The 10,759-nt window shown below is 32.7% G+C and overlaps 1 pseudogene; it reads right to left on the bottom strand.

Annotated features, from left to right (window-relative positions):
* Positions 1–3,031: 3,031 nt before the first annotated feature.
* LOC107018981 lies at positions 3,032–6,585 on the bottom strand (annotated as a pseudogene).
* Positions 6,586–10,759: the final 4,174 nt, after the last annotated feature.

Genomic DNA, 10,759 nt, shown 5'->3' with positions numbered 1-10,759 from the left:
AAGTCTTTAAATGACATTAAACAAATTTCAAAGAATTTACAATTCTATATGATCAAAGTGATTTCACAATATCATTTTAAAAACAGAATATTAAAAAGTGTAAAGAAATATAGGTGAGATGCTTCCACATAAATATACAAACAACTTATTGGGCTGACTCGTGAAACAAAATTTTAATTAATTGAGGACAAAGAATAGAAGAATAAATAGAAGATTCATGTATTAGAACATTGAAATATAGGAACGGTGGTTAAGAGTTTTTTAAGTTACAAATTTACTAATCTTTTTAATAAATTATTGGATAAACTAGCATTCCAAATTGCTTACACAACGTGCTTCACGACTATTCTCTCCCGTAGCTACGAATTTCTACAGGTTCATCACTCATTACCCCATAATTCGTTAAACCTTCTTCAACCCTTTCAACAAGAGAGTGTTCGACCCCTGGAACCAAGCTTTTTCACGATTAAAAAAGAAAAAGTATTTTATTATGTTTAGTATATTTTGAATTTTGCCCCTCTATATTTTAGAAAACTATAATTCCTATTAGTTTAGTAGACCCTTTGTCCTGATATATTTGGTAAAGGAAAAATATTTTTTTATAGGATGACTTGGGATCTACATATAAGGGATACATTGGTGGGTTCTAAAGCATGAGATAGTACACATAATGTTGTCCTAATGTTTTGAAAGTATTGTAAAAATTGTTCTCTTTCTTTTATAGTGGATAACTCACTGTAATTTTGCTGGAAGGAGTAGGCTTAGTGTCACGATTCAGACTATTGTGATTTACACTCACACTAACCCTCCGATGGGAAAGCCATTACTACAACCGATCTAACAATATAAATAAAAACTAAAACATTTAAAGATACAGAAGATGTTTTAAATGTATAAAGGAAAAGTAGGGAGTTCCCATAAACTCTGAAGTCTAACAAACGATTGCGAAATTAAACCCTAGAACCTTAAATGCCATATCTCTAACCTTATGGTTCACATAAATTTTCTGTCCACTCTGGGCTTCTAAAAAATGTGCTTGAGCACTACAAGAAAAAAGAGCATTTCCCAACAATTAGTTTTGTTGCTATATATAGGATGTTGCAAAAAGTACTTTTGGCAACAATATAAAAGTTGTTGCATGTTGTTGCAATAAACGTTGATGCGAAAAGTTTTTGTAACAACAAAATATATTGATGTCAAAACTAACTTATTGCAACAAAAATAATTGTTTCCTTACATTACTACAGTTGTTGCTAATAAAAACTTTTGCAACAATATTTAGTGTTGCCACAAATTATTTTTTTTACCAACAAGATTAGTTGTTGTAAAAAAATGACAAACAAAGTTAGTTAGTAATGTGTTAGAAAGGCTTTCAGCAACAATAATTTTGTTGCAATAAAAATATTTATCTATAGATTTAGCAACAATTTGTGAGTTGTTGCTACATAAATAATACACATTTTCTTTTTGTAAATTTTATAGAAATATTTTCTACACTTTTAGCAACAATTTGTGAATAGCGTCTATATACACAATACACGTTTCTTTTAGAAACTTTTCACAAATATTAATATTAATAATAATATAAATTTGAAAAGGTCAATATGATGAAGATTGATATCCAAAGAACTAAATACTTCTAGATGTGTTTGTACTTTTAGTAGAAAACAATAAGCAAGTCATTAGTTATATTCTATCCTACTAGGTAGTTATAACTTTTGAATAGTCTGATCTTCCAATAGTACTTGTATTGAAGCAATGGTTCAATTATGCATGTTCATCCTGCAAATAAAAGATAAATATAATGATAATTTGATAAAGCAAGCTATAAAATACACAAATACAAATCTACAAAAAACAGAGGTATTCACATCAATGCACTCAATAATACACCCAAACACACCTTAATATCATTATAAATCTCCTTAGTTTCCTTAATTATTTCAATTAAAAATGACCCAAATCAGAGACACTTTATAACTTGTATAAATAAGAGAGCGAAATTTTCAAGGTTTGGCAAAGAACCATCTGTTCACTTCCTTCAACCCCAAGAATGTCACATAAAAATTAGATAAACTCTATAAATTGTAAAGGGAAGAAAGTGAGATTTTTCAGATTCGGCAAAGGATCATCTGTTCACTTCCTTCAACCCCAAGAATGTCACTTAAACAAAAGGAAGTCAAAATAATCTTAATCACCTTTAGTAATAAATTTTTAACAGTTTCCAAATTCCAAAAGACTTCCTTTTTCCCTTCTTATCAAACCTGACCAAGAGCATTGATTGAGTTCAAAAAGAGAAAATAGCTAAATGTGAAATCACAAGAACAACTCTCTATGTGTAGGGATTTTAATAATTCTTTTTGTTCATAGTCAACTTCCTGTTGTCATACTACTCTCCAAATCAGATGCAAACAATATCTCATCAAAAGAAGTTGAAGATAACCATCCACCATATTTATTATTTCAAAGCTAGGGAATTTCTCTAAAATTCCTTGGTCTATACTATTCCAAATAATATGAAGGCATATTTCACAGCCTCATATTTGTAAAATTGTGCATTCCTATGATAGACAATGCAACCTTGTATTATCACGATCAAGTAATTGCAAATTACAAAGATTACCAATATCTCATAAATCTTTCAACTCATTGCAATTTTCTAGTATTAAAATATTGTAATTAACATAAACTATGGATGGGAGAAGACACTGTTGTATGACTCAACTCTTAGATCTGGTAATGTGAAACAAGAGATATTTAGGAAACATACCTCACTTGATTTCTTCTTTTCAATCTCTACAATTTTTGCCTCAAGTGATGATTTTTCACTCAAAAGCCTCTTTTTTGTTTCTTCTGCGGTACGCAACATACAATGAGCTTTCAGCTCTTCATGGATCTTTTCAAAGACCTATAGTTAGTGAAGTCAAATGAGTTTGTATTTTATGGATACTATTCTGGAAAAAATATAAAGGCCAAATAATAGTTTTAGCATTACCTGATTATTTGCGTCAACCAACTCTTTCGGAGTAGTTTACTTTGAACCTAGAGAACTCAACTTTGGAAGCTGCATTTCTATGTTCACTTTTCTGTTTGGGCAACCAATAAATTAAAGAATGGAGCAATAAAAGGAATGATTGTCCCCTTGATAAATCAAACTTAATCACATTTAAGTAATACCTTAAGCTCTACGTCTTTTTCATTGCACAATGTATTGAATTTATCACAATCATAAATAGCCATTTCTAAGTTTTGCTTCTCAAAATTGAAGACGTCTTTCAAGTTATCCAACTCTTTCTGCATCTGTGATTCTTGATTTTTCTTTACATGTAAATCTTCCTGCAATTGCTCATCAATAGAAAGATTATAAGCTTTATGTAAATATATATCAAAATTGTGTTTGTTTGATTTAATTAAAATGATTGATGGATATGCATAGAGATACAACTAACATAAGGAGATGAATTACTAGCCCAAACAAAAGTTGTACTAATACCTACTAAATACTCCTAATAGTGACATTTACTAAAAATATAAATAATTTTATAAAAAGTTAGTTACCCAATTGTTATTTATTAGACATGCAGAACTTGTCTCATTAGAAGTAGTTGAAGTTGTAAAGATATTGAAAATTGAAGCAGAAAGGTCATTCTGTTAAATATGGTACAAATTAATAACTTAGTATGTCGATAAAAGAAGAATAGAATGAGGAAGAGGGGATTATGTATAGTGAGAGTTAAAAAAATTATGTAGAGATAAAACATCTACTAATTTAGCGATGTATACTATAAATAAATACCCTGGGATTCTTCAAATGAGATACTAGCGCCATCATGCTCTCTTTTAACAATTTTTGGTCTTGCACTAAACGAAATTCCATTACTTCTCGGTTCTTTCGCTCCTCTTAAAGTTGATTCTTAACTTTCATTAGTTTGATCTCTACGCTCTCTCGTTTATAGCGTTCTTCTTCTTCTTTCTTTTGTTGTTCTTAAAGTTGTTCTTGAATTTCATTTCTAGATATTCTACTTGCTGACTTAATTCAAAATCCTTGACCAAGAATGTACTTTTATTTTTCTCCCATTATTCGCATAAATACAGCATTAATAATAGGATTCACATCGGTACCCACTTCAATTTCTTGAATTTTTTCAGCAATAACGTCTTTCACTTTGTCTTACAAAAAGGTTATACAAACTTTAATTCTCCATATAATTTAAATAAACTCACTCTATTAATAAAGGTTAAAGAAAAAGTACATTGACTTCAGCAGAAGCACTATTAACTCATTGTCCATTTTGCTTCATGGGAGTTATTTCCCAAAGTTTTTGAAAATTTGGCTCTTTTCCAGTGGTTGTATCCCTCCGTCAAAAAAAATGAAATTATGTTATTGTTCAAATTGTAAGAATAATCGATCAAAAGAAAGACATATATCTCACCGCTTGAAAAGTTTTTCTGCCACAAATATAATTCACTTTTTGTTTTGCCTTGTTATTTTTGTTTCTTTCACTCATTTTCTGCATTAATTTAAAGTTTAGAAATTTATTTTGATCTGAATATATAAGAAGTAAAAAATACAACAAAAAATCTAAACGGTTATAATTTTCACTTTTAACTACTTTAAATTCATATGAGCTGAAGTAGTGTACCAAGAATTTCTATTCAGTTTTATTAACATCTTTTGGTATATTTTGCATACTCTCCTCTTTTGTAGAAAATTCTTGAAATGATCATGATGTCATCTCCGACGATATCGATATAAATTTTTTGCTGTTTGAAGAATGGTATCACGATTGTGTTGTATGTCCGGAAGATGATAGGTATCCTGCAAACAAACCCAACTCCCAACTCGAAATCAAACCCAACTCCCATCTCAAAAATCCTCTTTCTAACAACACAATTGAAGAAGAATACCAAGGTTAATCTAGGGAACTAATATGTCGAATTTCACCATAAAATCTCAAGTAATGGGTTAAGGTATTGATTCTCTTCACTCATGGTATCTTTTCCAAAAGAGGGCCCTCTCAAAATTGGATTTCAAATTCCAGCAAATTTCTAGGTTCTCACTCAATTTCGTGGATTTCTTTCTATAGTCATTTACATTGATCTACAATTGTTATTTATGAATACATATGAAGGTTTGTGGATGAATACACATAAATTTTATGGTTTTCGAATAAATCCATTGAAGACACATTATATCCCCTACATTCTCAAATCTAAACCGTAGTAACCTAGAATTATGAATGAAGGATGAGAACCAAGTATTTTTCTATGTAATTCATCATTGTACTATGATCTTATCCTACATTATGTATCAAGAAATTAGGGTTGAATCTTGAAGAAAGCCTTGAAGTGTATGAAGGAAGGTTTTAATTTTTTTGAGTTATCTTCTATTTAATTGTTGATCCAGTTATGATGGAGGTGCTTACTTGATTTATGAATTTTGATGTTGAGTCCTAATTCCTCTTCCTTATAACCCTTATTATGATCAAGTATTCTATTATATGAACATGTATATTATGTTAGGATATGAATATGAATGTTATGATACGATTATGGTAGAGTTGGTATGTTGAACAAAAGGTATCTCTCATGAATACTATATGACTATGGTATGTAGGACATTCTCACATGTTACTGATTCTAAGGTTTAAAGTGTATTCTCACCTAATGAATCCTTGATCTAGCATGATGTAGCTGGGGATGAATTCTTAAATGCATTATCCTATAAGACTTTTACGTTTAGAAAGTCCATCATCTTAAATGGGTTCCGTCTACGTTTAGCAAGTCCAGGTTCCCGATATATATATATGTCCTCTCATGAGATGGAAGCATTCTACTGTTAGCATTTCCGGGTTTCTAGTAGCAATCTCCTTGTTTCTTAACTATGTGCCAACATAGGTCATTAGCTAGTGGATCCACCTAGATTTTAATATTGTTAGTTTCACCTTAGGTAGTTAAACATCTCTTTTCGGTGTGGGGGTAGAATACAAGATTTCATGTATCTCACATTGTCTGTGTCGGTTATTTTAAATCTCCATATATTGTAAAAATATTAACTAATATATGATTATTCCTTATGAATATGAACTCTAACTAGGGATCCTTTCTTGATACTACTAAGTATAGATGAGTTTTTGCGACTTTACCTATACATTACACAAATGGGTTCTTATAAGAGTTCTTGTGTGAGTCTTTTATGTATGGCAACTTATGATGATGTTCACGATGGTTTGACCTATTATGATGTTGATTTTGTATGTGACTATACTTGTGTCTTCTTCATGGATTTACTATGTATATATGGGGGTATAGGATTTCATATGTACATTGCACAAGTGAACATGAAAGGGGTCATGAGTGGTGTCTTTATGGTATGAGGTTAGTTGAACTCAAATGTGTATGATATGAACTATGATTATGTATAGTACTACTTATGATCATGAATGTCTCTTTACCTTATAGTATGGATTGATTATGCATTGCTTGAACGTGCATTAAAACTTTTTAACTTGAAATAGTATGTTTACAAACAAAGGTCCCTTTTATGCATGTTTAAATGATATTAATTGCATGACTTACATCCATAGTACAGTTGATTATGCTAACCCATATTTCTTCCATTTTTATACTAAGTGTAGGTTCCAGCTAGTAGGTTCTCATTGTGAAGAAAAGAAAGCTTTGATTGCATTCTGCAATACTTTTGTATGTCCTAAAGTACTGTATACAAGCATCATCCCACTTTTGTTTCTTTCTATTGTGATAGAGTAATAGAATTATATGTACTTTCTATTATGAGACAATTATGTTGTAAGAATAAAGTCCCTATTTATGACTTCTATGTTGTACATAGATGGTAATTGAGATGATGTCTAGACATTTTATTTTCTAATATGAATGAGTTTTACATTGATCGTAAAATGTTTTTAAATTCTGCATACGTCTAATGCAATGATGGTTATGCTAAGGGCTTGTGTGAGACCCATTTAGGTTCAAGTACACATTGCTACGAGTAGGGGGTGCTCCCGGGTCGAGACAAACTTTGTATCTGTGCATAAAGTTTTGGAATAATATTTGGATTGATGTCTCATGAACAAGGACTTGTAGAGTCTTGTTCATAAGTGTAAACCACTCCACACTAATGAATGAGAGGTTATGTTATGTTTCAGAACTTTTCCATATTTTGTTATTCTTGAAGTCGTGCCTCTGAGTCTTAACTATATTCGTCCTTTCGTCTAAATTTTTTTCTTGTGCATATAGACTATGAATACGAGAAGAGCATCCTCAAGAAGGGTCGAAGAGGAGATTGCAAATGAGGGAGTTCCTCCCATAGGAAATCAAGATCCTCCAAATGAGCAAGTTCCCCTGGGTGAACAAGTTTTGATCAATCCTTTTGTTATGACAAATGGAGAGATAAGGGAGACTTCCCTAACTTTGAGTCAAGTAATGGCTACTCAAGCTCAAATTATGAAGGCACATGCAAATCGGGAAGTTGTTTCCCATGTAAATCCGAATGCAAGTACCATGGCTTCGAGTTTGAAGGACTTCACTAGGATAAACCCTCAAATGTTCTTCGGGTCTAAGGTAAATGAGGATTGCCAAGACTTTCTAGATGATATATATAAGATTTTTTAATGCTATGGTAGTAACTTCATATGAGAAGGTAGAACTAGCTGTGCATAAACTTAAGGATGTGGCTCAATTATTGCCTGATTAATGGAGAGACAATAGGGCGATAAGAGCAGGTCCCATAAGTTGTGAGATCATTAGGAACACGTTTCTTGATAGGTTCTTCCAAAGTAAGAAAAGGGAGGACAATGTTGAAGAATTCATCAACATTCATCAAGGATTTATGAGTGTCCAAGAGTACTCTTTTATGTTCAATAAGTAGTCCAAGTATATTCGTCTCTGGTGTGTAATCCTAGGGATGAAATGAGTCGCTTTGTGATGGGTGTGTTCATTTCCCTTGAGGAAAAATATTGTGAATAAATAAATCTTAATAATATGGGCATCTCACGCCCAATGATGCATAATTAACAAGTCGACGAGACTAGGCTTAAAAGAAGAATAGGGATGCAAAAAGGGAAAGGTCTAATGATGGAGGTTCATCCAACGGTAAACATAAGATTAAAGATAAGCCAAGGTTTAAGAAGAGGTTTTCCAACAAATTTCCTTCCAAATGTTCAAAGGTGAACAAAGTTAGGGTGTAAAACCCTAAAACACAAAGAAGAAATGGCAATGGTTTTATGTTAAAAGAGCTTGTTGTGAAAAGTGTGGAAAGTAGCATGAAGGCAAGTGCCTAATTGGCATGGATAATTTATTCAGTCGTGGAAAGAGTGGTCATATGAGGAGATTTTACCCTATGTTGAAGGTTAAAATCATTGAAAAGGGTACATGTATCACATTGCAAGGGTCATGTATACTGAATCCAAAGTACCTTCTTTAGAGGCACTCTCTGTAGTGAGGAAATTTTTAGATGTTTTTCGTAATGACTATCCTTGAATCCCTCCCGAACGAGAGATAGATTCCGCATTGACCATTTAGTGGATACTAATCCTATACCTATCCGTCATTACTGGATAGCTCCGGATGAGTTGAAGGAATTGAAAGCTCAACTCAAGGATTTGACAGACAATAGTTTTATTAACCAAGCATATCTCTATGGTGTGCTCCGATATTGTTTGTGAAAAAAAAGGATAGACCCAATATGATGTGTATTAACTATAGCAAATTTAATAAGGTCAATATAAAGAATAAGTATCATCTTCCGAGAATTGAGGACTTCTTTGATCAATTGAAAGGGGCTAGTCACCAATTGATATGAGACATTTTTGTATTCTATTGCAAACCATCAAAAACCATAAATTGTTTGCAAAGTTTAGTAAATGTGAGTTTCTTTGAAATATGTTGTCTTCCTAGGTCACACGATGTCAATACGGGTATAGATATTGATCCAAAGAGAAGAAACTAGGTCATGAATTGGCCTAGACCTCTATCACCAACAGAAGTTACAAGTTTTTTTTGTTTAGAAAGATATTATAAGAGATCTGTGGAAGGATTCACCTCTATTTCTTATCCTTTGACAACCCTAACTCAAAATAAACCTAAATTTGAGTGGAGTAAAGCTTGTGAAAAAGGCTTTGAAGAATTGAAAAAAAAAACTTACCTCCGCTCCAGTGTTGACCTTACCAGAGGGTAATAAAGGATTTCTAGTGTATTGTGACACTTCTCGAGTAGGTTTCGGTTGTGTCCTCATGTAGTGTGGTAAGGTGATATCAATGCCTCAAAAAAACTCAAGGTCCACAAAAATATTATCCAACACATGATCTTGAACTAGTGGCCGTAGTATTTGCTTTGAAAATATGGATACATTACCTTTATATGGTCCACGTAAATGTGTTTACTGATCACAAAAGTGTCCAATATGTATTTAACAAAAATAGTTAAATCTTCTGCAAAGAAGATTGTTAGAGTTATTGAAAGACTTTGATATGAGTGTCCTTTACCATTCATTCAAAGGCAATGTAGTTTTGGGTTCCTTGATTTGCAGTCCATGGGTAGTGTGACCCATGTAGAAGATGAGACGGAGTTAGTCTGTTATGTGCATAGGTTTTCCTTGTTGGGAGTTGAATTATTAGATCCTCCAAAGGGTGGTTTCATGGTCTAATATAGCTCTAAATCCTCCTTAGTAGATGATGTGAAGTCTAAGTAACACCATGATCCTATATTGATGGACTTGAAAGAATCTGTACTTAAGAGATCCGTGAAGGCTTTTTTGGATATGGATGACTTAAGAAAGCAAATTTTGGAGGAGGTTCATGGTTCACAATACTCTGTTAATCCAGGAGCCACCAAGATGAATTGTGACTTGCGGGAAATCTATTGGTGGAATGGTTTAAAGAGGGATATAGCGGATTAAGTGGCCAAATGTTCGAATTGTCAACAAGTCAAGGCTGAACATCAAAAGTCATGAGGATTGTCTCAATATATAGGTATAACCAGTCTGAAGTTCAAGGATGATAATATGTACTTTGTTGTGGGTTTACCTCGTACCCAAATGCAATGTTACTCTACTTGGGTCATTGTTTATATGATTACTAAATCAGCGCATTTAATTCCCGTTAATGCTTCATATTCGGCAAAAATTTATGCTAAGTTGTGCATAAATGAGATAGTTAGTATGAACGGGGTTCCTTTGTCTATTATTTTCGGATAGGGTACTCAATTTACTTCTCAGTTTTGGAAGACATTAAAAACTGGCTTGGTACCTAGGTGAAGCTTAGTACTGCATTTCATTCCCAAATAGATGGTAATGTGGAACGTACTGTTAAAACCCTAGAGAACATGTTGAGGGAATGTGTCATTGACTTCAAGGGTATTTGGGATGACCATCTACCGTTGAAAGAGTTTTCCTACAATAATAGTTACCACTAAACTTTAGATATGTCTCCATTTGAAGCAGTTAATGGGAGAAGTTGTAGGTCTCTGGTGGGTTAGTTTGAAATATGTGAATTTGCTCTTATTAGTCCCAAAGTAGTTTATGAGTCCATTTTAAAGGTTCAACTTATTAGCGATAGGTTGAAGACGACCCAAAGTCAACAAAAGTCCTATGTCGACAATAGGAAGAGGGATATTCAATTTGAGGTTGGTGATTGGGTCTACTTGAAGATTCGGCCCATGAAAGAGGTATGAGATTTTGCAAAAAGGGGAAAATTATTCTCTGATATGTGGTCTCATATCAGATCTTGAAACGTGTTGGAAT

Source organism: Solanum pennellii, chromosome 1 (genome assembly GCF_001406875.1).
Source record: "Solanum pennellii chromosome 1, SPENNV200".
NCBI classification, from domain to species: domain Eukaryota; kingdom Viridiplantae; phylum Streptophyta; class Magnoliopsida; order Solanales; family Solanaceae; genus Solanum; species Solanum pennellii.
This window is presented reverse-complemented; position numbering and strand designations above follow the sequence as displayed.